The following is a 19,490-nucleotide window of genomic DNA, read 5'->3' as shown; positions in this document are numbered from 1 at the left end:
GTTGTCTTTACAAAAAACAGAAACTAAGCCACCTATCAATAGGATATAAGGTAGCTAAGCTTCCTTAACGTAGTAACAAGGGCTTTGCCCTTTAGTCTCTATTGCCGTAGATATTCAAACACGATATATTCATGTTTTTTCAGAACGACACAACGTGATATCAAAATATGGGGCAGAGTAAACAATCATTGACCTGCAATCGTACTTTGACATACCCCCCATGGAGCTCCGCGGTCGTCAATCCCAACGTATTCAATGAGCCACTTTTATGAACAATTGTACCTAATATATGAGATATGGAAACGTTTTATTTAGAATATATAAATATTATTATTGTGAAAATATAAATTTCCAGTTTTCGACACTATGACTCTAGCGGTCACAACTTCATAACAAGACGTCTTATAGCACTCAAAGGTAATAAGAAGAGTATAAAATATACCCACATTTTGCCATATACTATTTTAGTTTCAAGTAAGAGGACGAGCCTATGTTTATATTTATATGGAGCAAGCTACCAAATCAGTTTTAGTTTTGCTCTCGTACATATCTTGTTAATGAATACATACAACTCAAGTCTAATATAAACATCCGCAAAGATACGATAAAAAACGTATATATGTCAGATGTACATAGCTCGTCAAAACATGGTTATAATGAATCATTGCCCTATAACCACAGATATTAAATAAACATGATCACGATTTAAATAGCATTTAAATTCTTATGTGATGTAATCTCAAGTATAGAATATTAGCACGCTTATTTCATATTTTTTACTTATAACCTTTAGAAACGAAAAGAATAATATATACTACGCAATACAGGATAATTCAAATACATGACATAAAAAGAACCGTAATTTTAACGACTATCCTAATTGTCAACTCCGACCTGTATAAATAAATGACTACATTTTGAATATGGCTACTAACTTTGGTTGTCGGATAGCATTGACACAATTTTAGGTACCTATGGCCACTCATGAACTGGTGGTGGTATCCAGCTTTCCCAATATCCATGTATCCATACCTTTGACATACCCCCCATAGGGCTTTTCGGTCGTCAATCCCGAACCAATTCAATAGGCTATTTTCGTATCTTAATGGCACTTAATACCTTTGACCCAATATGAGTGCATGCTTGGTTATCACGTGAAATACGGTAATATTATTTTCAACAAAATAGTAAACTATAATTATGTTAAGTAGTAAATTGTTTTCGGGTGAAAAATTCTAAAAGTAGTTATTTCGTCACTCTATCAATCGGGCCAATCACAGGAAAAAAATATTGTTCCCGATCAACTGGATGACTAAATATGTTAGATATTTATAAGGTCAAAATACATTTAGAACTCAGTAATATTAACAACATTATTAAGTCCTGCAAAATTGTGGTAAGTTAAAAAATCTTTAATTAATTATTAAATAGTGCACTTAATATTTATAAGACTTACTGTATTAAAACATTAAGTTCCATCAAGTAAGGTGAATAAGAACTGCGATTGTAATCCAGTCGGGAAATCAACTTGTAAGTTTCTGTGCACTCTTATACGTCGTAGAGTTTATGCTACGCTGTAGTTTTCGCTACGCCGTAGCACAGCTACGAAGTAATTTAATAACAGCTACTGTTATTTCAATTACATTTTAAGCCTGAAAATTACATGCACGTATTAAATTATTCAAATTTCGTATATAATTAATAAACCATTAATTTAGGTCAATCATATTTAGACTAAATTCATTAAACATAAACCTCCATTGATTTGTTACGTTTAGTGCTAGTAGTAATTCAATCTATAAATCAAATTGACACATGATATATATTCAGACTCATGAACCTAGTTTAGAATCGTCATATTCAAATTTCAACTAATTAAATAATTGTGACATTTGTACTACAATTTTGATTAACGGTCGTAGACATTGTTTAAAGAAAACTTCTAATCAGGTTATTCAAATTGTATGTCTTAATTATTGTTAAAAATTGTTAACAGTCAGTCTTATCACTATTAAAATATAACTTTTTTATATTGTTCCCATATCGACAGGAAATATCTAAAAAATAATAAAAACATTTGATGCTCACTATCGATGTGAACGAGTATTTTTATTGTTATGGTTCTATCTCAAAGAAAATGCGACCCAAATTCAATATAAACAAGATCAAAATTGTTATTCTATTGGGTTACTTGAATTTTTTTGTCACTGAAAAAATGTCGCCCATCGCGTAATTAAATAAACGCGTTTATCATAATTTATGAGTTCGTAGCGTTCGTAGCGCTCGTAGCGTCGACGCTAACGCGGTATCGGCTACGGGAGTCATTTGGGAACTGCTACGGGCTTGATTCGGAGACTGCGCGGCTCCCAGTGCTACGCGGGCTACTATTCGGTACAGACGTACTTTGCGTGTGTGTGCGTATCTCGCGGTTAAACTACGGCTATCTTCAAAGTTAAACACCGTTATCTGCTTAACCTAGTTCTTCGTGCTGCAAATGTGATTAAATAAATAAACGGTGAGTGAAGTGATTTTTTTTATAAATATTCTAGTGTTAAATGTTTTTGAAGTGCCAATAACGTATTCATATGATAAAATATTTCCTGTTATTGTTAAGAACGCGCGATTTTCAGAGGAGATTATTTATTGGAGATTACACGATTTGTTTCGCTTACGGTTGGTAAGGATTTTGAATTTTTGCAATTGACATTTTTATGCGTCTTTTTCGTGACTATAAATTGCTTTATGGCTTGAAAGAAATGGAAGTTGAGGTACGAATATAACCTAAGCTTTATAATTCAGTGGACAAAACGATTTTCTGATTGGAAGCGTTGAAGTGTCGAAAATTTCAGTGACCCATGAAATTCGGTTATAGATAATTAGTTATAGAGCCAAAGATATAAATATGTAATGATATTATAGAGAACTTTTGATGGTCGAATACTTTTAGTACAATGAAGATTTTGTGAGTGAAGGTTGGGATGTGACATACATATGCTTACTTAACAAAATTGATGTCCATAAAATATGAGGTTATTTTTGTATGGAAAAGAAAAGCTTTTCTGGACCCTAGTTTGATACTGATATACTTTGACATAATATTTGATATATTCGATGAAATATTTATGAGTTTAAATGTATTTTAGATATTTATGAAGATGTGGGTGTTGGAACCTCAAATATAAGATTTTGAAATATTTATATGAAAAAATGTGATTTGATCTTAACGTTATTTCGTGACGTAATTATCATTATATCAATATTTGTAACAAAGTTATACCATTAATTTTATAAAATATTAACAAAGCTTATTTTTGATACGAACTATTTTAATTACTTAGTTAAAACACATGTGACATGTTACAAAAAACGTGAAATAAATAAAACAATTTGTAAGTTAAAACTATCGCGAATACAAATTCATGCTGAAAATTTACAAAACATTTCCGTCGGTGATAATGAAGCCTTTATAACTTTGTTATTCGTTAATAGATTTAATACATATAATTATATTGGACACATACTGTATACGTAATGTTTAATATTATTATCAGAGTAATTGGTAGTTGATGATTGCAGTTATTTTTAAAATTTTGATAATTACTCTTTGATAACATAAGGTTTAGGTAGTATTTTTTTTCTAATTGTTATTTAGCATTTGACTTGACTTAACAACTGCAGTATCAATGACTATCTAATGACTAAGACTGACTTCTACACGCGTGGAAAGGTAAAATGTATTAAGCGGTAACATGTTAAACAAGGTGTAACAAATATATGTTGCTAATCGTTTAACGATAATTGAGTGCAACTGTATGACACAAGTTTTTTGGAGTAGTCTTACACAGTTAGGGTTAAGCAACCCTTGAGGCGAACAATTTATAGATGGGTTAGTTTAGAGTTATTCAGCTAAGCGTATCAATGTTTTGGAGGGCACGTATAAAGTCAGTCCCGGATGTTTTCAATTGAAATGACAGTCGTTAAGCCTTTGCGCATCCTGAATAAATATAAGACTAGGTTAGAAAAATACAGTGGGTTTATCAGTTTTGGTTCAACTTCAGAAGACTGACCTCTCTAAAAATCGAATAAAGTTTATTTCGCTTGAACTAAAATATCTGGTATACTCAGTTAATGACAATAAACAGATGAATAAAATATAACTCACCAGATTCAATGGTTTTAAGCGAAGTAAAATAAGTATTTAGAAAATAAGACTCTTTTAATCTTGATGGTTGTTCGAACTCTGAAACATATACTTAATATCATATTACTTTATACACACTACCTGCGTTGAAAACAGTAGCAAATATCGTTCTCAGAGATGTAATCTATTAATCTAAGAATTTCTATCCACATTGGTCCACACGCATTTGCTGAACATGACTATGTCACCTATTAGAACTAAACAGTTTACAAAAATATTCAACAATACCGGTTATACATCCAAATATTCATAAAACCACGCCATGAGGGTAGGCAGAGACTAAAAAAACTCTACTTTTTACGATTCCTGCTCACTTCTGTTCATATATACACATCCATACAGGAAAATAAATACAATATACATATAAACTGCTGCTTTTATAAACAATTAACTCACGTGTATACAGTAACTAGTAATGAAGAGATATGTGTATAATTATCGTTGTAGTACAATTACAACTCACGGTATAATGTTGTTACGGCTTTTATCTTTGTTTAGTTGTGTTTATTACATTTGGTTTTAAATGAAAATGGGAATGTTTGATAGTCGATTAGAATCTTGTAATGAACCGGTTTCTTGAAGGTTGTAACAAGTTAAAGCTAGGGTTATACATGCGAAATAAGATATTTAGTGTTACTTACGTATTAATTTATACATATAGTAAGATAGATGCGTTAAAACTGAATCGAACTGTGAAAAGAAAGGTGATTCTTGACTAATAGTGTGCTAGATTTAAGACTGATTAAACCATAAAATGTTAACTAAGACTAAACATTTTAGGTAAAATGACTTTTAGATGATAATAACAATATGATTCAAACCAAGATAGCTCAGACTTTCTCATAAAATTTAAGAAAAGGGTATTGTTTTCATAAAATGAAATCGTCTCATATTTTATTCTTACAATATAATCAGTTAAAATAGCTCATAAAACTAACAATTATCTTTGTAATTGGCAAGTCTTTAGAAGGAAACCTTGTACAATAAACTTAGCCCAGTTTACTATTTAAATCAAATTGCGAAGAACTTGATAATAAAGTTTGTGGTCTCTTTGTGAGAGAGATCTGTGCACAATATTTATACAGTGAACGGCTTTAACTCGACAAAATTAATTAGTTGAGGATCGTACCGAATATTTTAGTTTATTACAAGGTGTTTTTGTGGAAGTTAAGGCTTGTGTTTTTGTTGTAATGAGTTAAATTTTCTTTGCATTTTAACCCGTTAACGTTGTATTGTTACATACATATGTACAAGTCGCGATATTTGTTGGTGAAACTGCAATTGATGTGATTTAACTAACTACATACGATCGCAATGTCTATTATTAATATAAAAGACAGATAGGTAGGATCTAGGTTTGTGGCTAGGCTACTAGGCTTTTTATCAATGACGTAAAGTTTCCGTTTGATTAATCCTTATTATTTAGACTTTTCGTCACACGTCGTGTATCACTTACCCGTCGGTTATGTGTTGTTTTAAGTCATCCTTCTGGAAAGGAGATCAGATAACCGAGCTAAAAAAAAATGTTAACAAAATACGGCAACACTGCACAGAATTGACAAAACCAGCAAACGATTGAAAACTCAGAATCCTCACAAATTTACACACAAAGCCACGATAAGGCACAGATATTTCAAGAAAAATATTTCGGCAAGTCGAGATATAACATGAATGGTGTGAAGCCTAAACGCCTGAAGCCTTAAAATGTAAACAAATTTCTATACAAAATGTCATTATTTATGTGTACCGCGATAACTACGGCTATTGTACCGTCAGCGCTGGGTTTGTTAGGAATATTATTTATTACTCCCATATTTAGATATTAAAACGTTGGAAGAATAGGTTCTAAATTGTTCGGTGTTAGTGCCTCGGTATTAAATGTCGGTGTAATTATGAACCTGATATCAAGTAGTTTGTTGTTTCGTTTTAAATTGTATGAACGTTTCAAGTAGAAGTTAATGAGTGAAATTTTGTGAAGTGGAAACGCGTAGAATAGTATCGATTTCAGGTAACATAATAAGTTAAAGTTAAGTGTGGGTGGTTTGAATATGATATTAAAACGAGGAACGAGGTATCAGCTGAGTCTAGGATTTATTGTGGCGTACTCCTTCTAATTTCAGGTCAAAACATGAGGTACTTAAACTTACATGTATTGAACTGCATAGTCAAATCACCTATTTACATGATTGTACATAAACCGCCATCGACCAATGTAGTGAACTATTTTACCCAAACCTTTTTTTTTCTTTCATTTTAATGTGAGACTCTTGCACAGCAGTGGCACAGCAAATTATATTTACAATAATAATTTGACATCCCTAATGGTTCTTAAGCAAATAACGTATAGAAGCAGAGCATTGTCCTTTAATAGAAAAAACTAATTGATTACTGAATGTTGTCCTTTAACATTTTTTTCAAAAAGTAATAATATTCACGCAAATGAAGTTGAGGACCTCAGTTAGTATTTAATATACGTATGACTGGTGTAATTGAAAAACGATCTAATTACTATTCAATATTATAAACAGCTTTACATAGTATTTGTATTTTTGTTGTTGCAAAAGTTGTTGTTTCATCTCGCTGCAGTACTAGGAACTAATTACCAATTCTAATTGTACAGACCGTAGTTCTAACTACTGGTAACGATTGTAACACGTTCAAATGTTAAGTTAATACTCAAAGAGGAATGTTTGTGAATGTTGATGCTGATTGTGAATTGTTTATTCTTTTCTTTTAAAACAATTTAAATAGTTCTGTATAGTGTAAACGTTAAATAATATTAATGTTTTCCTGAAACTACTGTAAGGTTTCAAACCATCAACGTTTTTAAAGTAATTAACAATAATGATCGCGTATCAAATAAAAAACAATGTTACAATTTAATGGACACGTGTTTTTCTTTATAAAAAATATAAAACGTTAGTAATAAATGTAATCGCTTGTTGATTAGGAAAATATTTGCCGTGTTTTAATGTGTTTATTCTTTAATCCATTACCTTTTATAGGCGTTTCGGTAAGGTCATGGTCGAAAAATTAAGGTACCTTAAAATACTTATAAAAAAACATACTGATCAGAAACTAAAAAAAATCAAACTTTAGCCCCAGTCTACAATAAATTGCACTTATTAGTCAGTAACTAATCTCAAAAACGGTTCCAACCTTCAACTAGCATAGTATCTAAAAGGTCAAAAGTCTTAAAGTTTCTGTATCTAATACGCAATGTTCAGTCACATCTGGTCACAATAGAAGCTGACCTTAATATTTTAGCAGTGATAAGTAATGCTTAGGTCTGGGCAGAAAATAATACAGATTTAACCTAGAAAGAGCGCTGTAAGGGTCTCTAGAAAGAGTGCGTTGTCTTGTTTGTGGTTATTGAGATGAATAAGCCTTTAGGAAAAAGAAAGGTAAATATAATAATAGTTCATATTTAGTTCACAGTGGTATTATTATTTGTATAAGATACTGATGATGTTGGGAAAGAAGATTGAAAATGATGATGTTTTTCTAATAGTATATTCATAGTCTAGAAACATATTCTTTTAAGAATATTGTAAAACTTTGAAAGAAGTTTGGTGACGATATTTGATTTTCTTTTATTGAAACTATGCAGTAATATAGCTGATGTACATTAGTATAAAACTGATAGGTTGAACTGCAGTCTCCCGGGCCAGGAAGTCACCATTAGAAGCATAGAATTTCTTATTTTTTAATAGTTACGCTCGGATCTTCTATTTAGAATCGCAAGTTAAGCAATCAAGTACATTGTCGTTACTAAATACTTATAGATCACCCATCATTAATTACCAATCAAGACAAAACATATTACGTTTACTTTCTATAATCATTTAATCTAGAAATCTAAGACAGCCAGCAACAAATCCTTAATCAATATATCATTCTTCAGATATCGAATCTAAGTAGCGTCCCTAATTTTTCAGGGCAGCTTACTGTCGTTGATATCCGTGACGTAACAGATTATAATGACCGATGGTCGTATCCCTTATCCTTAGTAATTTATTTGGATCAGACTTATAAGGATTGTAGTACACATTTTTAGTGACGTCAATAGTGGTCAGTGCTGCTAACTCGTAGTTTAAGATTGCCACACGAAATATTTAAATACAGACGAAGGTTACTGCTAGTGGTTCTAAAAAAAATTCGCATCAAAAGTATTATTTTTAGTGAAGGCGATCTTTAGAATATCTGTAAGAGCCCGTAAACAAATTAAGTCGCAGTTCCTTATTTCCGGTATTTTTTCTATGAAATTCGCTACCGTAATGCAACTTAATAATTGCTGATGGCTAAATTATGTAAACAAGTAACCAAATATTATTTGTTAAGTTTTATATACTCTCTTTAGATTTACACTTACAAACACTACACACTTAATACCTAGTTGAAGACAGGGCTCTACGTCCTAGACAAGTTTCCAAATAGATATGTGTGCTACAACCTCTATAAATGTGTAAGAATTCGGTATTCTCTAGGATATAGGTAGGCTTAATAGCTGATTACAAGGGTTTAGTGCTAAGACTGTTTTCTTGATGTGGGATGTAGGTATAATGAAAGTATCAGGTGTTAGTTTGTTCAATGTAATCTAAGTACTGACAGGTTACCTTCAGGCTAGTATTAGCACGGCTGCTGTTTTTGCAAAGTCATCCAGGATTGATCGTCGGTTTAATTTTGTCGTAATACTTTTTGCCATGTTTTATTCGAAAATGTACCAGTAGGTTTCTTGTAATGCTTTTAAATTGGTTTTAAATTAAAGCTCATTGTTATTTCTAAGCATGTTTATTACCGTTGCAGCTTACCTCATTATAATCTCCACTAGAATGCATTTTCTCGTAGAATATTTCAGAACTTGTGACTATTAAAATATAATTTTCACTAACGTTTTGTGGGGCTAAGTTTTAGTTTAAGTTTGTACAAGGTATGTACATAATAAAGATTCTTACACATACACGAAAACCGATTGTTACATAACTATAATACTCTTTTAAAAAATAATGTAAGAAGAAATGGACAAAAATAACTAAACTTATATTATTTCTTAAAAAAGTTGTCATAATATAGAAGAAAATATCAATCGTAAAACAAGGTTTCAAAAAGCAATCACAACCAAAAGTATGATCGCAACATTTTCTCTTGTAAGTTCTGTATCAAATGAAAATTGAATACGAAGTAAACTTCCTGTTGCGTCTCATTGTATGCAATTCGTAAGAGCCAGAGGAGGAAAATTGGCTCCTATAGAGATCAAGGATTTTTGAAACGGGACGATGTTATTGTATAGAACAATTTTTATCAATATCTTTGAGAATGGTATAAATTTATTGTAGGAAGCAAGTGAGATTATTTGTTTTCTTTGATTTAAGCTCGGATATTGAGAAGTTACAATTGAAGATGTACCAAGATGATAATTGTGAGTTTTCATACAATTTTAATAAAGCATTTTATAGTGTCCTAGCTTTTTTATGAGTGTGAGTGTTATAATATCAAAATGGTCAAATCATAAAGTCAAATGTGTTAAAACTACTATTTAAAAAACCTTAAAAAACATTCTTAAAAGCCCTTAAAAGTTTAACTTAAAAATTCCCAAGACCAAGTACCTAGCAATGGGACATAGGTTCATACAATTCTTTATGACATCTTCTTGCTCAAGTTGCTTTGACCAAACATATGTCTCTCAACGCCCATGAATATGAATCCGAGCTCTTTACACCGACTTCAAAACGCCATCAAGCGAACTAAGTTTATGGGAAAAAATCCGTTCTTCAACTCGTATTGGACCCAGTGGTTGGACACTTTTACCATTATCGGTATAAATGGCTACCGTACCACGGTATGCGATAGACGATTTATATTCCTGTCTAGTTGTAAAGTGCTACTGGATTTCTCACGTTAGATTCGGATTTAAAATATTGTGAAGTTGTGGTGTACATGTATTTGCACTTTAGGATCTGTTCGATGGTACATTTTTGTACTAGGCTAAAAAGTCGGCTTGTTCTACTGTTTTGTTAAGTCAGTTAGGATATCTAGTAGATAATAGTGTACCGATACACCCCTGTTTAAGTTTTGATTAGCTAAACAAGTAGAATATTGAATTTAAGTTAGAGTGTAGTCTCCAACGTATTTCTAGCGACCAAGCTTTCCAATTTGCATACGTGTTGCTAATATATCGGATAGGGGGCTCTCTTTTATCTGTCGCTTAAAAATTACTTTATCATTTATAACGTAAATATGATGTTGCCAGTACTGATCTTATGTTAGACAAGTGGTATAATATCACTCTATTATACAATTTACAGCCATGAATAAAACTTTGTTTATCTGATGAAACAAATTATTCGTCTATTAAAAAGTACGTGAAAATCGTAGAACTTTATTATTAAATAAATTGTTTTCGAAACGTAACACGTCTGGCATTCAGATAGGCATTATTTAATTTTAATTTTTGAACTCTTTGAAGTTCAAACAATTTTTCAATAAACGAAACGTGAATTGATACGGCTCGTGTCTTTTTTGTGAATCGTATTGAAAGTACTTTAGATCTCATATGATAGAGAATCATGTGTAATCTCGTGATGAGTAGATCATGATAAGAATCATAGAGCAGTCTGTGGTGTCCAGATTATGAGGTCCTGGGTTAGATTCCTAGGTCAGTCAGGTTGCTTTTGGTCTTCTCTCATTTATATTAGGTTATTTCTCAATAGTAGCCCGGAGTTTGGTAACGTGCCCAATACATGATGATAAGGCACGCCTCCTATAACATCGGACTTACGTTGTTAATAGCGAAGCGGATGTATTTAATACACCTCTGCTTAAGCCTAAGGGTATTACATCCGTGATAATGTGTATGTAAATTATAAAAAACACATTACTATCCCACTATTACTAAGGCAAGGGTTTCTTAGGATGTCTTAGGGCTAGGTATCCTTATAATAAGGTTAGTCATAGTTAAGGTCATCAATCTTACTAATATTATAGATTCAAAAGTTTGAAAATTAGGATGTTTGGTACCCAATCAATCAAAAAGTATTGAACGGAATAAACACAGATAGTTTATTAGACTGAGTATGTGTTACATACGATACTATTTTGGGGATATTTTTAATTCTGGTGTTGCTTCTAAGCGATCACGTCGCCTCCTTGTGCCGCAAGTTACATGAACACGTCCTCTCATTATCGGTCGCATTTAAGGCCCGTTGCATTATAATATCATGTCTTTAATATGAAATAATTTTCAAAGGTTTCATAGTCAATTGTGGGTAAGGATTCTTTTGTATTCAACTTTAACTTATTCTTGCCCATTTCGGTGCCAGTTGCTATGTAACATTCATATATTTAGAATCAGAATAAAAGGCATATCAATATCGTATAGAGGACATATTACTTACACGATGTTTCACCAGTTTTCTGCTTATCTGAACGTGAAGAGATGAACAATAATGCTATGGTCTTTTTATAAAAATAATATTTTATATTGCTCAGTTGGTAAGTTATCTGTTTCAATATCATTATATTGCGGTTCTTAACCTTTAATAACTGTGATGAGTTTATTCGTGTCTCGTATAGTAGTGCGATATTGCAATAGTGCAATAACTTTTACAGGTATCTTCAACAATTTGTTACAAATATTCCTTTTACCTAAAACAGACTCAAAGGAATTAAATCTTAATCACACTGGATACCTCCTGGTTTTAATAATGAAGCTAAATTCTGGGAAAACAAGCTATAGACTTATTTAAAACTACACTACAACGCTATTTTCTTTAGTCGGTACTGTCGTATATCGAAAGTTTGGCATGTAAAATGTACTGCAAAAATAGAGGCGCTAAACAGACTTTCGTATAAAAGTTATCTAGCTGGCTGTCGGTAATAGATAGTAGTGGAGAATCGAGCTACTGAGTATCTAATCATAAAAATAAGTTCCTTAAACCAAGAAAAGCATCTAAAACAATGATTTTGACACGAATTTACAAGATGTTTGACAGTAAAATATGGGAACATGGAAAGCAGAAACGCTATAATGTTACGTCCCATTTTCCTTCAAGTCCGCTATAAACAAAAGGTTGACGGAAAATGACGAATTTCTCTCTCGAATTAGTCGCTGATTTGCCGTTTTGTTTTTCCTTAAAGTATTATGTTTTTTGACATACATTAGGAGAATAATGCTGGGCGGTAATTTATATTGTAAATAGATTTTGCCCGTGAATTCACTTATTTGATTTATTTTGTGAAGAAATAAATCAATTCAGTGAATTAAAAGTATGTGTCTTTCTTGGTGACAGGAACGTTATCTAAGTTTGTTTATCTAGATTATTTTAAGTTAAGGACAGTGCTGCATTTAGTATAAGTAAGAAATATTTGCTTTTATCTATAATATCACCTGTACCGGTTTTTAGCTTCTACAATGTACTTTCACTTTGCTTAATTTTTGTCTTTTAAGTAGGTACTATTATCTTTTCAATCTAACTTCAAACCTTGTACTAATACATTATTTTCTTTATAACGTCTTTGTGAGTTTCTGTTACAATGTAACGATAAGTCTTTGCCTTAAATAGCATTGATGAACTTAGGTCTTTTATTTTCATGTAGGATTCGGTGTAACCATCGCCATCATAGCATCGACTGTAACAGTGAATGCATAGTGAATGTCCATCGCACTAATACCAATACTGCGTACACACGATTCGTGATCAAAACGGTCTTTTGTGTGTTTCACAAACAAGTTTCAAGCCTCGTTGTAATTTGTATCTGTGGTTTGTGTGCCTGTAATGTCCTTTATGACAGAGGAATCATTTCTAACCAGTTTCTAGCCATTTGGAAAGGTACTGCGGAATACAAGTGCCTTAATAGTTGACCCATGTGGATATTGCCGATGAGTGTCTTAGGCGTTTATTCAATAATCCAAATCTGTTTTGAGGATTTTGAAATGCAGGCTTTCTCATTTGCAATGAACTAAATAATATATAATACATTTTCGATAGTTAATCATACCGTCTGTAGAAAAGCGGTATTGAATTTTGTTTTCTGTGAAATGGGAAGGGGTAGGTTGTGTTGTTGTACTTCCAACTCCAATCAGTCATCAAATGATGAGTTATGAATTTGTCAAGTTTATACTTTTTATGGATGGATAGCATAATGTATTATACTGTATTCTAATGCACATATTATTATAAAGTACTTACCTGTGAAGCTTTTTGTGCTATCCTTTTTGTATTAAAACGTACTTTACATTCGCGTATACAAATCGCTTTTAAGAAAATGCAGGAAGTTTTAAAAGAAAGCAAAAGAGCAAAAGGCTTCATGTTACTACATGCGTTTGAACAACGCATAGTTATTATGTGGGCAGTATAATTTTTATTACGATATAAACAAGGTTTACTAACGTACACGTTGTTTTCATGTTTATTACTCTAGTAAATTATTATTATGTGTTTTCATGCTGCGAATATAATAAATAATAATCTTTTTGTTATATTATAATGTTTGTCGTAATTGTGGGTAGTGGAGATGTTTGTAGTTTTATATTTGTGTACTTGTAACTAGGGCATGTAGAGCAAGTGTATGCTTGTGGATGATAGAATATTTTTGTAGATTTTACCAAATGGCGTTATTTGGTCTGTACCTTATTTAATGGGCGATGTGACTAAACTACTTTTGTAAGGATCGTACCAAGTTTGGTTCTTCGGCTTCTGCCTATCCATTTGCCTATCTCGGTAAAACTGGTTCTTACTGACTTTTTGTGTTGTATTCAACACAAAAAGTCAGTAAGAACCAGTCAGGAAATAGACAGCATAACATCTCGTTTTGACTAAAAGAAGTGGAGGTGTTAACTTAACTCTACGCGAGGAAATTCGCGAGCGGCCTCTAGCTAATAATATATTTGCTACAAACTCTAGTAAATACGTAACTACACCCATTCAGATCAAGTGTAATTACAAGCTCACGATTAGTCTCAGCTGGGATAAAGCAAACTAATCTCGATTATCGGATACGTTCAAATTGTGGGCTATATCACATTTTCGACCGAATCCAATAACATTTCATCGGACCAAATCGGGTACCTCTGTTGCTTGCAATTCGGAGCGCATTTCATCGCTGTGCTGTTAAGTAGTGAAAATTATTTAAAGCTTGTCTCAAATGTAATGGAAAGTAGATAAGTTATATAAATAGTAAGCTGGAAACTAGGTTTAGGGAGAATGCTAGAAAACATAATAATATGTCGTGATATAATGTGAATGAGGCAAGGGAAATTTGGACCAAGTGGCATTCTTTATACTCTGCCTAACCCTATGGGAAATGGGCATAATATACGTAAATATAATTATAAAATTCTAGATAACCTTTGAAATTCCATTCGAGAACAAATTTTCAACCATTGTTTTTAACATATAAGGTGGTTTTGTAAAAGTAAATACTCTATCATGAAAGAAAAATGAGTGCCTAATTTAAGGTCTGTAACGAAAGCGATACTAAATTTATTCTCAAATCGATTAAACATTGCCTTGAAAGAGTTAAAAATATATCGAGACTTTCGCATTCATAATATTAGTATGGTTAATAGATCGGCTAGTATAAAAATAAATCATAATATACGCAAAGCTCCATCAAAACATGAGAATTTAGATTGAACCATGTAATATACCAACGATAACCATTATAATAAATTGTGGCCGAACATAAAAGTCGTATGTACACTTCATATGACTAACGCACGACATTTTTTAGCCGAATAAAGGCTTAATTTCAAAAGTTAAAATATTATTTGAGTCATAAAATCTTATGGCTTTAGAGCCGAAGCTAAAATATTACATTGAAAATTCAAAATGCTTTTACATTTAGAACATGTGAAGTATATTTAAAATGTGGTCAGATTATCGACTGCAGATTTATTGGTAGTTATAGAGAGCTTATAGACTTGTATATTGCTGGTATATTTTTAAATCTCCCTTCGTCTTGCTATTACTAGAAGGATGCATTATTCACGGGTCCTGCTTCTTTACTTCTGCTCCAGTTGCGAATATGACGCATTGATAAACCAGTTTTTATATTTCTCATACAGAAATAGAATCTAAATTATATACCTCCTACAAATTACCTTTAGAAAAGTTGTATCTTTGTTTAGTCCGTCGCAACAGCAGAAAAATGTTTCAAAGAAAGGAGTATCCGTCTAAAAAGCCAACCTTTTATGTTATCAGAACTTTTCGTGCCTAAGTGGTGCTTCTTTAACAAAAACCTTTTACACTACTTAAACTTTAAAAGCCTAGTAACCGTATCTCAAAACGTAGGCACAGAATTCCACGAAACTTTGCCGAAAAATATTCCAACACATTTCACAAAATTCAAATCCGCGATGGCCTAATAAAACCATGAAGTTGGTGTTGCGTAAAAAACGTAAAAAATACGCCGTCACGCGTCACGCACAGTTGAGTGTCACTCAGTGTAGACGCCTGATGCTCGACGTACGTATATTATGTTTGTACACTGCCGACCAAAAGTAATGGCCGTAATAAACTGTGTCTTTTTTTCGTGACAAAATTCTGACTTTACTAAAATGACTTTTAGAGTTTTTAGTTTTTATGGAACTGGAAACAAGCTACAAAATATATAAATCACGACTATAAAAAGTATTTTTTAAAGTAATAATCCTAGCTTTTCAGGAAATAAAAAACTAACTAATGCTACCTGTTATTGTAAAAGATAGAGAAAAACGATTTCGATAGATTAAACTAATGATGTAAAATGTCGCTGAAACATGAACATATATACTAGTATAAGAATCCGCAAAAACTTAAATAAAAAAATATTCCGAATGTAATTTATTATATTTCAAGCAATAAGTTGAGCCAACAAAGTTCATAAATATATTATAAGTTTAAGTATATCTAATTTAATATTTATTACTTTAGTTATTATAGTTTATCATAAATATGAGAATTGAGTTTTTTGACACATCTACGCAAAAGTAATACAGTTTAATAGCTTGTTATTTCAAAAATTGCTTAGTGTTTTTGACATTCACATTACATACATACATACATAATATCACGCCTTTTCTCATACGGGTAGGTATAGACCAAAGAACACCACTTGGTATGTTCCTTACAAACTTCGCTTGCCTCATTCACAACCATACATTTTGTCATATAATATTTATTGTTTAATGAACATTCTAAAATCATTTGTTTTAATCAAAGTAGCCAAATCAAAATATGCAAAATTAACCAACCGAATATATTAAATAGTATTCCCACACGTATGGTTCTATTATTTCGGCCTACACTGCACACGGCAGTAGTTTGTATATGACAAGCGTGTACGTCACGGAATAAAAAGGTGCGACTGTTGTAGAGGTAATATTAAATAGGCTGCCTCAGTTTCAGATTGTATCTTCAAAGTGGGTTGTAGGTCAGGCAAAAAGTTGGAAATTAGTTTTGAAAGAGCTCTGATATTAAAGTGAGGATTTTTATTTGATGTCAGATGACTTTTTATAAATTGCGAGATAGAATGAGTTCTGAACAAAAAGTGAGATGGTGTTTTGGGATATTATGTTGAGTTAAGGTCTATTAAACATTTAGCGTTAAGAAATTTTATGTCTAGGCTGATACAAAGATGTTTAAAATTACTGAAAGCTAAACTGTTACTGAATTTTTTTTCCTAGTTACAATTTCTTCTTCGAAGTATTGATCTGTCTAGTTATATAAAACATAGTATTGTTTCGAAAATCTGTGTCCTGACATTTCAGAGGTAGAATAAAAATACCTTACGATCAGTTGAACAGTATGCTCTTCCACAGCATACGATACGAGAACTACGACATCAATAGAACATTTTTGTTCTTGGTTAACTTTATTGGAGCGTAAAATTAACGAAGTTGTCACAACCTCTTCTGAAACTTATATACTTAGCCGCGTCAATCAGTAAAACAACAACTAAACATGTTTATTACTCAGTCGCAAATGGAATGTGTCTCTAGGTACCCTAAAGTGTGAAACACATACAGTGCGGTTGCGGGGCTGGCGCGTAGCAAGAGCGGCGAGAGTAATTTTAAATAGTAGTATGTACAATGATACATTAGCTCGATTCTCTACAACTACCGACTACCGACAAGCGACCTGTCATCGAGAAATTTTGGATGAAAATCTAATCAGCGCCTCTGACGTGTGTCATAGGAAATATTTTGGCAGTACATTCTAAATGTCAAAATTTCGATGGCTAGCCGGTTGTCGGTAGTCTATAGTGGTAGAGAATCGAGGTACAGATAAAGCGAGTGTAACGCACGCGATAACTGCATTCGTCACTCACCTTTAAAAGGTACGGTTATGGACTTATGGCATTAATTGTTATCAATTTCCCACCACTATCTTTAACGACAAAACTAGTATGAAAAAAATATGGTGCGCCTAGTAAGCAATTTTCTTAAAGTAATTTTCAATGCCAAACACTCGCTATTCGATATCGTTGTTGTAGAAAATTGCGATATAGATAGTATACCGTCATGCGAACCGCGTCCGCGATGTGTGTGAAGACATTAAAGGGCGTGATCTACGCGTTAAAATCGCTACGCTCCTGCTCTCCGTGTGTGTGCCGCCTAAATATTGTGTGAAAGTCGAAAATACCAGAGGGTATTGCCACAATATACAGACCCTCATCGTTACAGTAATAAACTGTGAAGTTTAAAATTACTTTAGTTTCAACTAGTCAGTGACAGACTGGAAATTAAAATGTTTGAGACTGAATGTGACAACTTCATGAGCTAGGGATTGATCATAACTAAATATAATGTAGGTATATAACGAGAATATAGAACTTGAAATTAGAGTTAAAATATGAAATTACGATAACATATTCGTAGTTACATAACACACAATAAAACGACAGGACCAGTAATTCGGCTTTTTAGCAACACTTTGTCAATAAATTCTTTCTCTCCGAGTTTCCTTATGGGAGCAAACCGAGACATGTCTTATATGTAAATTTGCTTTAAATAAAGTAAATTAATATTTTTATGGTACGGTAACAAAACTATACATTCCGCTCCTATTGTGTCCATCTGCAAACAAAAAACACTTTAATGAAATAAACTTTACGTAAGTGCACGTTCAAATAGCTAATTTTAAAGTACAGGATACTTAAACAAATGTTACATGTTTAAAACAAAGAGCTCTAGAACATATCAGTTGTTACCCGAGACCTAAAGTACCGGTAATTGAAATCGGTACCGGTATTGGGAATTGATGATTGAAGCTTTTAAATGTTCGAACGTTTCCCAAATCCCTTTTTATTTCTTGACCTAGATTTAGATTTAAAGTGGCAATAACTCATATATTTTTATTACAGAGTTAAACGATTTTTTTTTATGGCAATCATCTTTTTTGACGTAGGTAAGAACGGAAGGCCTAGTTCGAACATTTTATAAATCACCAAGTAGCGTTTAACATGATTAAAGAATTTATGTCTTAATTTGATACTTTGCAGAACACATCCATATAAATTACTGATTTTAATATTCTTGAGTATTTCCCAATGACCTCATTTGCAGAAATCTGTACTTCAATCTTACCCAAAATGTATAATTGAGATTAGAGGTATTGTCTGTTGATCGGTTGCTTTGGTTCAAGTATACTTTGAAGCCTAAAACACATTCAAATTATTGTTATTATTATAATTATCTACAGCCCATATTGTCCCACTGCACGGCACAGGCCTCCCTTCAATCTTGCCACCTATCTATGTGTAAAGCTTTTTGATATATGTATGAAAGTCCAACTCATCTCGTAAAGTGTTAAAATCCAAAAAATATATAACAAAATACTGTGATACCTCACACCAAACTGCTTAGCACAACTCTAAAACAAAATAACAAAACCGACAGGTGAACACCATCTCAGTTTAATCTCTCCATTTGACTACCGCCGGGACAACCTCCCAGGATATTGGCTTGCGACAAGAAGAAAGTGATGGATGGTTACCGCACTGTATCATTTGTAATATACGGAGTTTTTTCCACCTACCGAGAGCTTCTTAGGATGAGTTCAAGGTCACACTTTGATTAATTTTCGTGAGGTGCATTTATCATACTTTTAATCGAATATGGTTGATGTCTGGTTTGAGTGATTTGGTGTTATTATTTGATATGAAATGGGGCTTAATTTGTTGCAATATTGTATTTTCTATTCTGTTTTACATGTAAGTGTTCAATGGGTTAAGGTCAAATAAAGGTCAAGTAATCGAAAATTAAAAGTAATTGCAAGTATTCATAGGTTCTCTATAGGTTTCAATATTC

The 19,490-nt window shown here is 32.4% G+C and overlaps 2 protein-coding genes across 2 annotated transcripts in view; one reads left to right on the top strand and one right to left on the bottom strand.

Moving 5' to 3' along the window:
* LOC142977066 (odorant receptor 4-like) overlaps nucleotides 1-1,569 on the bottom strand; it is a 35,034-nt gene extending 33,465 nt beyond the window's left edge. Inside the window, exon 1 of the mRNA XM_076120756.1 lies at nucleotides 1,457-1,569. The gene's annotated coding sequence lies outside the window, so the exon portion shown is untranslated. The remainder of the gene's footprint in view (nucleotides 1-1,456) is intronic.
* An 808-nt stretch (nucleotides 1,570-2,377) lies between these two features.
* LOC142977021 (uncharacterized) overlaps nucleotides 2,378-19,490 on the top strand; it is a 111,612-nt gene continuing 94,499 nt past the window's right edge. Inside the window, exon 1 of the mRNA XM_076120686.1 lies at nucleotides 2,378-2,515. The gene's annotated coding sequence lies outside the window, so the exon portion shown is untranslated. The remainder of the gene's footprint in view (nucleotides 2,516-19,490) is intronic.

Source organism: Anticarsia gemmatalis, chromosome 12, assembly GCF_050436995.1.
Source record: "Anticarsia gemmatalis isolate Benzon Research Colony breed Stoneville strain chromosome 12, ilAntGemm2 primary, whole genome shotgun sequence".
Classification (NCBI taxonomy): Eukaryota; Metazoa; Arthropoda; class Insecta; order Lepidoptera; family Erebidae; genus Anticarsia; species Anticarsia gemmatalis.
The sequence above is the reverse complement of the archived record's forward strand: the minus strand, read 5'-3'. Positions and strand labels throughout refer to the sequence as shown.